The sequence below is a fragment of the Paramisgurnus dabryanus genome, chromosome 15, assembly GCF_030506205.2.
Source record: "Paramisgurnus dabryanus chromosome 15, PD_genome_1.1, whole genome shotgun sequence".
Classification (NCBI taxonomy): Eukaryota; Metazoa; Chordata; class Actinopteri; order Cypriniformes; family Cobitidae; genus Paramisgurnus; species Paramisgurnus dabryanus.
In genome coordinates this window covers 21,210,541-21,223,472 of record NC_133351.1, presented here as the reverse complement: position 1 = coordinate 21,223,472, position 12,932 = coordinate 21,210,541, and the positions used below count along the sequence as shown (strand labels likewise).

The 12,932-nt window shown below is 36.8% G+C and overlaps 1 long non-coding RNA gene across 1 annotated transcript in view; it reads left to right on the top strand.

Annotated features, from left to right (window-relative positions):
* Positions 1-1,354: 1,354 nt before the first annotated feature.
* The window catches only part of LOC135782795 (uncharacterized), a 103,062-nt gene continuing 91,484 nt past the window's right edge, over positions 1,355-12,932 (top strand). Inside the window, exon 1 of the long non-coding RNA XR_010545489.2 lies at positions 1,355-2,332. This is a non-coding gene — a long non-coding RNA (uncharacterized lncRNA). The remainder of the gene's footprint in view (positions 2,333-12,932) is intronic.

Sequence of the window (12,932 nt, the reverse complement as noted above, 5' to 3'; positions counted from 1 at the left end):
GTTATATTTTCACAGAATGTTCTTTACATTATGTTTTAAAAAATGACTTATGTGAAACCCAGTACAAGTTTAATCATATAGATGCATATTAGCAGCGTGTAAATGAACAGACTTGTTGGGAACTTAAGAGTTTAAGCTTTAGGTGTCACGGGGAAGGGTACGATGACATGCATGGGTGACTTTATATCCTTGTCTTTCGTCTCCACAACCACAAAACAGTTCTGGGTGAAGGTTATGCATGCACCAGGCCCTATTACAGTGACAAGGCAATCTAGTCCCATTGTGGGCGATGATTCTACTTCATTGATTTACAATGGAAAGGATATAATTTTGCTGGTGTTGGCAAAAAGCTCAAATGTCAGGCTTTTCAGAATGCCAGCATTGCCTTGTTCGCAGATGAATAAGGAGAAAGTCACCTTTTGTCTCCTGTTAAATATTCCTGCATAAATACAAAGGAACATAATGCCCTCCTGATAAAAGGAAGCTCTGATTTATCCTGATTTATCCTTTAGCGTATAGATAAAACCTGAAGATAAATGCCAGGTTGGCCTTTTCATTTTTGTTCTCGCCTGTTCGCTTCGTTTATTGAGCATGGATGACGGCTGTCGCTTTCGGTGATGTTTTGGTGTTGCAGAATAAATTGCCATTTAGCACTGAAATATGCATCCGATGAAGTACATTTGCACGTACGTGTGCTGCAAGTTTCTTGTTTAGGACCTGTGAAGTATACCAATGTTCTGGACTCTTAATATCTTCTATGGTAGATACCAGTTAAAGCAAACTACCTGTCTTTGAAATCCATTGCAAAAGGGACAGCAGGAGTCTGCGGACATTGAATCAATTAGCTTTTGACCAATCTATACACCCGCACACGCTTGTCTAAAAACCCCGTCTTTTTCTTTCTCCCATGGTCTATTCAGTAGCCTGTGATCATTTAGATTTGACATGCATTGTGGCTGAGCTGGTCTCTCTCTCTCTCTCGCTCCCTCTTTTGCTACTGTCTGTCATTAATTTCCAGGCTTTACAATTTGCCAAAAAAGAAAGAGAAAAGAGTGACTGAGTGGTGGAAGGATAAGAGCTCAGTGTCCTTTTGAAGGGGTTTGTTATTGCACAAAAACAGCCGCCCAATAATTTTTCGTCAATGTTTAACTCTAAAAGCTTTTCCCCGTCAGCTTTTGAAAAGAAGAGCAATAAAGCCCTATTCATACGGACTGAATAAAAACAGTCCTCTGGGGGCTATGACCGAAGGGCTTCTTTTCTTCTGCCTCTAATCAAATAGGAACTGAAATGAATTAGAGTTTTCTTATGAAAATAGCCTTTGTTGTCGGGCAGGCCAGTAATTCATAAACAATAAGCAACGTCATTGTGTGGATAGTAATATATTCATGCCGTGGAAAGGCTAGAAGGCAGTCCAGGACTATGGCTCTGTGGATAAGGGGAGGGAAGAATCGGTCCTGGACTCTTCATTTGCAGTCTGCACAGTGGGTGGTTCTGGTAACCACCAATTTCTCGCTTTCTCTCTCATGATACTGACATGGTCCTCTGTGCTCTCCTCATTTTCTTTAATAATTCTTTCACTTGCATCTCACACGTCTCACTTCTGCCTGACTTAAAGGCCTCTCGTGTTTTGACCTGCAAGTTTTTTCATTTCTTCGCTCTGTGTTTTGCTCTCTCCCTCCTCTCTTCTGTGAGCACAGAAACTTCACGGCGGTGCTGGATTCTGCTCACAAACTTTTACCGGTCCCATCATGGATTATTTGAAGGGACATGATAACTTCTGATGGCAACCCTGCTTGTAACAATTCAAGAAGAAGTTTGCACCTAGGGATCGTGGACCATGACAGGGTTGGATTTGTCAGTGACTAGGAGAACAAGTGTCTACCTGCTTATCAAGGATGAACTTAGGAGTAAATCATGTCTAGATGAACCATCATACAGCAGCTACAGGAATGTTACGATCTTTCGATGGACCTAGAGATCTGTCGTGACTCATAAATGGGTTTTTTTTCCACGGGCAAGCTGTATATGAAACATGAAAATATGGAGATTGTATGCTTATGACTACTTTAGCTTTTACAGGTTTGGTGTTGATCTTGTGTGACCTGCAGCTTTTTTCTCCAATAATCATAAGGATTTTTTTCTGGCATGTTCTCAGCTCCCTTCATAGAATTTACCAGGTCCTGCAACTGGTGCTATGAAGACAGAAAAACAAGAATGTTATTTCCTTTAAGTGGAAAGTCTGGAATTTCTGTTTTCCTGGATAACTAATAGTGGAATGATCCAGGTGATGCTGCAACATGATGACACTTAAATAAATCACCAGCTGTCAACAGTACGTGAGTTCAGACTTTGTGGTATAAAGTGTTTTGTCTCTCTGAAAATCCTTCAGTAGCAAGTTTTGCAAAGTTTCCTGAAAGATACGAAATAAAAGTGTAAATATCGGAAGGACACAGCGAAAGCTCGCTTTATTTCCATTGAGAAAGCACCAAGTTAAACCATTCAATATTTCAATGACGCTAAACTCAGTCTGAACTGCTTTTTAAAAATAACCATTCAGTGTAAGACTATTTAACTTTAGTCTGCTCTCCGCTTGCTCTGCTTTTCTTATAAAAAAAACTGGTAACCTTCAGACAATAAAAATAAACATTAATCTCTTATAAACGGACGATGTTTTCATTCAGACTTAAAATGACCCTGTGACAGCATAACATCAGAGTTTACAATGATGGATATGAACAAAACAGGGAGAAACGCAGAAAACTTTTAAAATGTATAACTTAGTTAATCGTTAACAATTTAATGACGTAGGCATCCAGTGTAACTGTTAACCTTATAGAGTAACCGCATTGTATTAGATTACTTTGCTTCGTGGCAGATATAACGTTGATGTGCACCTGTCACATCGCAGAATCCTACACAACTACCGATCGATGGCTGGCAGTTGTTTTCTCGACTGTTAGTTAACCGTAGATTAAAATTAAATTGAAGGTAATGGTATCATATGAAAAAAAATAAGCAGTAAAAAACGAAATAATTAGCGGATGTAGTAACTTTAACTCACCAGCAGGCGACAGCGTTGCTCCATGGGAAATTCAACACAACAGTGACGCGCAGCTTTGAAATTCAATAAAAGACTTTTTTTCTTTTTGAAAATGTTTAATAAGTAAAATCATATTAACCTCGCCGTTATATAACGAGAACAGCAGATTATACCTAGAATATATCGCTTTAGAGATTGGTTTCAAATTAAGAAATTCGTGTTTTTATCGCATGTTTAGTCTAAAAATTTCATGGATTGATGGATGAATATTTGGTACATTTTCTAAGGTAAAAATTACTGCCAAATGCCTGTCGTTTCATGGGTCGAAGTTGTCGGCCACTTTTTAGCAAGCCATTAAAAGCCTGAAAATGATTTTGAGCCTCAGAGAAAAATGTTAATGTTCAGCATTGTCCTCTAGAGGGCGCGCAACACCGTTATAATCCACCGCCTCTCATTTAACCTGACAACTCGCTTTACAAATGTTGAACTGAAGAGTTTCAAATGGACTGAACAAGGACGTGGTGTTTAAAGGTAAAGTAACTAATTCGATTTTTAAACATTTGCAAAACGATGTTGCTGTACCTCAGCCAAAATACCAACATACAAAAAATACTTTTGGTCGCTTATCCAAACTGTACATATTCGACATCAGCGAAAGATCACATGTCATTGTTGTGGTTTAATTAAGTTAATTAAATAATTTTTTGTAGTAAACGAAGCATGATTTGTTGGGTTAAATCAGAAAGGACAATAACCATTAAACAGACACAAAATAATTTGAGAGAAAAGTTCTGGTGCAAAAGAAACCGACTGAGAGAAAAATAAGACGTGAAAACAAAATAGCTTTTCAAACGTTTTGGTTCATGTCAATAATCTTGAATAATCGCTAAATAAACGATATTTATTCAAAAATACGTTAGTAATGGGTGGCAGTTAATCTGTCTTTTCAACTCTTTTTTTTTTTTATAAAATATGGGTTTCATATCACACACTCGTATAAAAAATTAAGCGCGTGACATACAGAAAGAAGCGTCTGATTTTTTTGCTTCCTGGTTTTACATTTCACAAATAGATGGGTGTTGGCATGGGAACATGGCCCCTGACTGCTACCTGAATAAGGATGCATGGCCGCAGTCAAAGGAATGACCCAGCAGGCTGCATATTTTTACCTACAGCCGTATCCATGACAACACAACTGGGCTCTGCCTCTGAATATTTGATTGACAGATGTCCAAATGTCAACCACTCCCTCTCCCTTGTGCATATAAAGCAGTCCAAACGTTTTGTATTTTAATATTTGCATTCTCCTTTAGCAGTCTTCAACAAAACACAACACACGCACAAAAACAGTGCACGCAGCATAGCAGGGTCAAAGGTCACCCACACTTTTTGGCACAAGTGTGTGTGTATGCTTTTACTTCTTTTAAAAATTGACATCAGCTCTGACTGTCTGCTCGCTCCTTTACTTAGCGAGTGTATTTTTTATATGTGATGCGCATTAGCAGAGACAGAACGGCTATACAGAGCTAGGCCATCTTTTTGAGCGAAGAGACTGTATTAATCCATCTGCTCAGCCTAAAAGAGATGCTGTACTTAAAGCACCAGAGTCTCCCCCATATTACAGCGTCAAAGTGGAGATTCAATCACAGTAATGGTCAGCGTCTCACTGCACATCTCCATCGATCCAGGGGACAGTGTATTGGCCGCATTAGTGAAAAGGAAATTGAGTGCTATTTTCTAGTCGTCACAATCTATTTGTCATTCAGAATTGAGACATGGGGGTCTATGGTATGAATATAAATGTCAAAGCTGGTTTGATGTGTGTGTGAGAGCGAGTCTGCATCTATATTTGTGCTGTGATAGGCTATTACTTGAAGAATTATTAGATATAAAATAAATAGAGCCAGATAGACGTTTTTCGTCTTATATTTTTGTTCTGTCTGTAAGAGCCTTAGCGAATGCAGCGCATTATAACATGCTCTTCAAACTTATAAGGTCAAATTAGATTTTTGACTGATAACTATTTATGATGTAACATGAAAACTGTGCTGTGAAGCAGTAGTTTCAACCTTTTTCCTTGGACCCCCTTCCTCCCGTACATATACATTATAATAATTTGAACCCCCACAACGCTCAATGCTTAGCCAGAGTGTCTATGATTTAAAAAAAATATATAACTGTGTTGCATTATTAAGAAGGGGCTACTTACATAGGGGTCCATCTAGTAACCATGTCATGCTTGCTAATGTTGTAAAACCTTTTAAGATCATTTTTATTTGTAATTTGAACAAAACGACCCTCTTAAAAACACACATGATTTAACGTGTTTCAGGAAAGAATGGGTTTTTGTTTATGACTATGAAATACGTGTAAAAATATGCTTTAAGGTAAGACTATGCTAGAATTTTAAAGGGGTCCTTGGAAATTTTTCTCACTTGTAAGGGGTCCCTGGCCACAAAAAGTTTGTGAACCCATGTGCTAAGCAAATAAATTATACTTGAAAGTTGGGGATTAGATTGTAAACATTTGTAAAATATAAAAGATTTTACATTATGGATAATTTTAACTACCTTATATTAGCACATATTTTTATATAAAATTAGTGGAATATTTAATGCATCTTTATTTGACCTCAAAGCATATTAATCCCCTGTGAACTCTGTCGCCTACCTAAAGGGGTTGCGGACCCTAGGTAAATAGGCATGTCTTGCCTATTTTACTTTATCGGAAAGATTATTTTAGTTTTTTAGTTTGTAACTTGGTGAGCGCAGGCTGCACACAGCATGTACCGGCCCTTTTGTTGTGAATCATTATGAGCACTGTAAATTCTCTTATCTCTTACTCTGATAACCCATTCACAATCGGGCCATAAAGAATTTGATAGGCTAATTGAATGGGGCTTCAATGCACACTTTTGTAATAGGGCATTATAAATCTACTATGAAGGTGACACGGGTACAAAAGGGAGCGCTTTAGGGCGAGACTCACTCCCTTTCAACCACTGTCTTTACAATAAGTTTGGCGGCTTTGAATGTTGGGCAGTAAAAGAGTGTTCTGTGCTCGAATCGATTGCCCCCACCTAACAAGTCCTCTGTCCTCCGACATTGAGCGCACGAGCAATGGATTTGTTGAGGGCAGTGATACAGAGGCCTGACTGCTATCTTGATCCTTCATGCTCTGCAGGGCTATATGGACCATTAACCCTCGCAGTTTTATCTAACACTGGTGATTAGCATCAAGACATCGCAGTCCTATTGACAGTGCATGTACGGAGGAGAGTTGATATATGACTATTATTTCTTTAACATTTATCTCCTTTTGTCTGTCTTTTTGTATTTAGGGAGAGAATTAGTGGAGCTCTGCTGATTTTCTGATGTGATGTGATAGCATTATTTGCCAGTTCGTGTGAATTGCTTCTGTAATTTGTCTCTCCTCTTGTGGCTGAGTCAGTATTGGGTGAGGTGAGTTTGCAGTTTGTAATGTGGCTTATAGCACAATAGGTGCCAGTATCTATTGTAACTTTTCTTCTTTTCTTTTCTACCTATAGCTTTTAAAGTTCTTGCAGTGAAGCTATATAACTTTGTTTTCAAAATATCATAGTGCAAACAGTGATCAATGCACCCATGTCATAAATGTATGTATGTATATATATGTATATGTATATATATATATATTTGACATAAAAGCATGGAAACAAGAGTGGCATATTTTTACTTTTGAATGGCACTTGCCTTTGCGTTCTCTAAATTTTTAGATAATTATTTTTCAAGGACAGTCATTTTAATAAGAGCCCACACAAAGGTGCTAATATTTTTTATTTCCAACACTGTCATTCATACGATTCCTGGCAAATATCTGCTCTGCTTTGTAATTCATGTTAGAAAACATTACAGCAGTTTGCCACCAGTGTAAATGTTTTTTATTTACATGATCACTGAATCCAAATTTCTAAGTATAATCAAATAATAATATGAAAATTAGCCTGTATTTTGAAGTCAACATTTTTGATATGGTTAATCAAGATATCACTGTGATTTTATTATCTAGGATTGACCATTTTTAAGAGCATGCGCATTAATATAAGCCAGCCTGTCACTGTGGGTGAACTGTCACTCATTGTATGGTATTGTGGTATGTTCAGTATACTAGGGTAGATTTAACAGCATCAAAAGCTTAGTTTATAATCCGAATGTAATTAGTTAAATAGTTATACCTGGTATTAATTGATTTTTTTCAGATGTAATTAATTCATTAAAATTACATTTCAGGGTCGTGAGTGGACAACAGCTAAGCATTGTTGCATCTCTCAGTGTTTTTCTCCTTAGCAAAATTAAATTGAACCATAAATGTTAATCTTTTGAAGGAAACGAGTTTAGAATGACATTCTATAGTTGACAATTAACTGGAAATGCCTGAGCTGGCTTATCGAAAACCAGTAATCGTGCATATAGTCGATTGCTTGAGATATTATTAATCTTCTTATGAAATAAGGGTAACACTTTACAATAAGGTTCATTAGTTAACATTAGTTAACTACATTTGTTAACATGAACTAATAATGAACTGCACTTATACAGCATATATTAATCTTTGTTAATTTTAATTTCAACATTAACTACTACTTTTATTAAAATCTTGTTTACGTTAGTTAATGCACTGTGAACTAACATAAACAAACAATTAGAAACTTTATTTCCATTAACTAACATTAACGTAGATTAATAAATAGTGTATTGCCCATGGTTTGTTTATGTTAGTTAATACATTCACTAATGTTAACTAATAAACCTTATTGTAAAGTGTTTCCGAAATAAGATATTTTTTAATGTTTTGTAAAAGTTTTATGTATTATCGCTAGTGTTAAAAGGCCTAGGTGTGATTGAAGGTTGATCAGTGACACAGTTTGTGTTTCAGTTTGTGTAAACATTTTCTGTATTAATTGCAGCTGTTTTCCAGAAACTTACATTAGATTTCAATATATATTTTTTATTGGCAACAGTTTGTTCAAAGTAAAATGAATATTAAACATTAACAAGTCTTTATTCTTGCAGAATGCAATTATAAAATAACAGCCTCATGCTAAGCATTCTGGGAACTAAAATCTGAAGGAAAAAAGCAGAAAAATTTTAATATGGATTTCTAGTTCCCAGAATGCTTTGCATGAGGCTGTTATTTTCTAGACAAAGACTTGTTAGTGTTTAATGTTCATTTAACTTTGAACAAACCGTTTGCCAGTAAATAACATAAACCTACAGTAACTTACTTGCAAACAGCTGCATAACTACAGCAATTTGTGTTAAGTGCAAGCTTAAATAAATCTGAATTACTTGTAATGAATATTTTAGTCTTTGCATGTAAATTTTACTGAAGCTTTATTCCTAAATTAATTTGAATAAATAATATTAATATAATTGTATATATTAATTTATATTATTTATTCTTGTTTGCTTCTTCAATCTGTACAGCATCCAATGAAGCAAACTCCTGTAAAAGGCTTAAATCTATCCTGCTTATAAAAAAGCTCAGTAACACATAAGTGACAATGTTCAGGGGTCCTACAGTCCACCTGTGTTTTGTTTCAGCTGGCCACCTCATATATACCCCCACTCACTGCACTAATAATATTTATGTATGTTTTATCTGTAATGGCGTTTAGTGTACTCTTAAACGCTGAGAGCTGTTGACAGTGAGAGGCGAGGTGTGTGCAGCCATCACTTTACCTGTCAGACGAAACACACAGACATGCATCCACGAACCTGTCAAAGTGGATGCTTTGAGTCAATGGTGCTACCAGGAGAGGCCTGTAATGCCATCCATTTCGACACGAGTGCTTTTCTCTTAAACTGAGTGACACTTACATGTGTGCCATTTCTGTTTGTGGAGCGCAGTCAGTGCAATTTACAGGATCTGGCGAATTTACTTTGTTTGTTTATGTCCAAATTGGTTAAAGATGATGTATTGGACATTTCACCCGTGCAGTTAAATAGCTACATTCGCCCTTTGAACTTTCAAGTAAGGGTTAAATGAATGTTTTGGCCAAATATCAAAGGTATTGATCACAGATTTACTGATTACTAAAAAGTGCTGCTTTTTTAGTCTTAACTAAGGCTCTTAAAAATCAATGCCATAGAAAAAACTATTTGGTTCTATTAAAAAGGTATTAAACGGTTATTAAGTAAAGGTATTAAAAGAACCAATTTTATTTACCAGTCTGAAAATACCTTTTGTGATCGCGATGTTCTTTGGATGTTAAAGGTTCGTTATGGCAGTGGTTTTCAAACTTTGTGTGCCCCTCCCCTTGTGTACAATGCATCTCTTCGTGGCCCCCACAAAGAAAATGTAAGACATAATCTAAAACTTAAAATTTGTATGAAACACAACATATTAAATGATACAGTGATGTTGGTTAATAGCCCTATTTTTTTTTTTAGGTTTAATAACACAAAATTTAAGATAAATTAATTTAAATGTCATTAATAAAAACTGGGGCCACCACCACAGCCAATGGCTCTTTTATGGCATTGTGTAGCATCTTTATTTTGAGTGTAAGACAAGTGGGATGATAAAAGTGTAAACATGGTGAGTTAAGTGCAGTTGTCGCTTTGTTGAGCAGAATTCATTTCACGAATATGATTCAACCCATCATCAACCAAAAACCTTCATTTCAGTTATTTTTGTTCTTCTTCTCAAATACGTGTGTAAATGTATACATCTCTCCAACACTTTCAGAAATAAAGGTACAAAAGTTCAAAAAGGGACACTTTTGTACCCAAAGAGTGCATATTAGTACTTCAAAGGTACATATTGGCAGTTCAAAGATACATATTTGTACCTAAATGGTACCTCTTATGAAGGGTACTGCCCCAGTGACAGCTATGTACCTTTATTTTTGACAGTGAAGCAAGCAATTTTTTTCTGTTTTAAAGGACATCTAATAGCCATCCAAACACAGCCCAGATGTATCAACATTTGTCTAACCAACTTGTAATCACTATCAACTTTGCTTATGTGAAGTTATTTTGGCAAAAGCAACATATTGAAGTCTATTTTGGATAGTGGGTTACTCATAGCCTGACTCAATCGGGTCTATAGTTAACCTAGACGATGAAATGACGGCTATTGCTTGCTGGGCTCTTACTCATTCTCTCTCTTTCTTCTATGGGGGTGTATATATCCACGCGGTGCCTGCAAATCCCAGTCAATATGTCTCTACGTACGCGTTTGTATGTTTACTATGTGTGTGGGTTGCATGTGAGAGACAGACGCGCGAGTGATTTTTGCCAATTGCTGAAGTGGGACGCAAACTCATCTTATTTATCAGAGAATGGTCCAATTAAGGGCGAGCCGGGAATGAGTCGCGGTGCAGGAAACCAAGTGAATGTTTCATTGATTAGCAGCGTTTGCTTAATCACAGTCTCTCATAAGCTCATGCGCCGCTGTCAGCTGGGGTTTGCTCTCCACTCCTCCTTGAGGAGCAAAGGTTCGGGTGTCAGCGTGGAGGTGACACAGGCCAGTGATTACGTTTCCGTCTCCTCAAAAAACATCAGGATGTCATCCAGAAAAATGAGGCGCGATTAGCTCCAGCAACTTTTCCATATGCGGCGCTCGTGCAAAAAAGAATTCCCAATTTACAGGAAATGGGAAGTTTTCATTGAGGAAAAGGCTCTGAATGAACGCTAATGCCGGTTACGGTTTAATTTGCCGTGCGTGTGTGTGTTTGTAGAGCGTAATGGGTGGTGTAAAACATCGCCTCGTATTGACTCTCTTTCTTTCGTCTCCTAAACCCCTGCTTCCCCTTTTTTCTAGCCTTGCCTAAATTTTGGCAAATTGAAAAGCGATAAAGAAGCGGACTCGTCTAATAAGCATTACTTATCATATTAATTAAAAGAGGATGACACAATATGGCTGACAGCTGTGGGTTTTGATTTGTTGTGTTGCTAATGTGACACTCATTATACAGGTCATGGTGAGACAAAGCCGCAGGGGTAGCCGTGGTAACATGCAGATGCAGAGACTGAGGCCTGCTACACAAACACCGGGGTCTCGCCTAAACAGCCCATAATTACCTCAACACGCAGACAAACAGTAACCATGGAGAGGTGAATGGCAGTTGTGACCTCAGAGCGGGACGTGGATTCAATTCTGTAATTGTTTTTTTAATGGAATTAGTTTTTGCCAGATTTTTCGAGAGGATTCGTCTTTCTGTGCGAAAGCTTGCATTCAAAGGCTGTGGCATTAATGATTGGATGAATATGAACCGCCGGTGCTCCGCTCTTTATCTTCCATCTCGCTTTCATTTTATGAGGTTTGTTGAATATGTAGAACAGTCCAGAAAACATATTAGTGCTCTGACCCACAAGGTTACTGTATCTCTCCATATTGCACCTATTTCATTTTATTACCAGTTCACTATTCATTGCTTTTATTAAAGGCGAGAGAGAGAGGGAGTTTGGTTGGTTGGAAAGTTTGCGGCTCTGGGGTGTCCACAATAATTTTTTAGAGGATGTTTCCTCTTATGTTTTGCTAATGGACCCTTTTGACTTGGTCAGTAATGTGCAAATAATCAGAAGCAGAGTGTTTTTATCAATTATTTCATTTACAACATCAACCCACCTTTTCTTGCCCACGCAAATGATGAAACTTAATGTATTATGCAAGTTAATCATACTATATGCTAAATGTGGACACCCTCACTTAAAGCCTTACTCTTAGTGCTGTATGTATGTGGTCTAATATGTTTATTTTCTTATCTGAAATGACTGAAAAACATTTCTGCACGATACAGCAAAGGATGTCAGGGCTTCATAAAGTATTGCCCAGCGTACAGGTTCTCATGGACGTTGAGGCAATGAAGATTTAATGCTGTTGACTGCACACTAACATTACACTTTAATCAAATCTGACCCGACCTGTGAAATCCAAACTAAAGATAGGAGCATCAAAGTTTGATTTGACTTTACTTTCAATCTTTGACGTAACCATACTCAATCAATCTGTATTAACGATATCAAGGTTATATTTTCACTGAATGTTCCTTGCATTTTGTAAAATGATTTTATGTAGAAAACAGTAAATCACTAAAATTGACTTCAGCTGGGTTTTTACATGCAGGCTCCCAAATTTTTATTTACTTTATTTTGACTTGTTGAGTAAAATTTCTTAAAGGTGCCATAGATTTATAAATAAAACTGTATTTACCTTGGCATAGATTAATAATAAGAGCTCTATACATGGTAATGACATATCGTGAGCCTCAAACAGGGTTTTTATGTTAACCTTTTGCATGCAAAGACCGCTGGGAAAAAGGACAATCTCAACATAACACCGACTGTGATGTTACAGTCGAGATATACGCCCCAACATTAAATTACACATTAAATTAAGTTCAAAGTTAACTAATGTAAGCTACTGACATGAGCCGCAGAGCAATCAGAGCAAAGCTCCACATTATTATTCATGACCCTTCCAAATAGGGCAAAAATAGACCATTACATTCAAATGACAAATCCTAGGGTTATATATGGATATGTAAAAACGTTTCCGGATAATTTTTTATTATTTTTATTATTAACATATTATTTCAATGCATTCTTTGGCACCTTTAACTTATTTTTACAGAGCAGTTGTGCTTATGTTGTGAGCATGTTTAGATAAAAGACAATAAAATTAAGCATAATGGGCCTCATTTATGAAACAAAAATTCATGAAATTGGTCCTAAGTTTGTACGAAAAAAAAAAAAAAAACGTACACCTGCTCCCTATACCACGTGAAAATGTTGCGTAAAACTTTCAACTGTTCTGTATTCTAGACAAACTGATAACACTGCATTTTGATGCACTATGTATCATAATGAAATTTCACGAGTTCTCTGTCCTGTCTTTTAAATTTTTT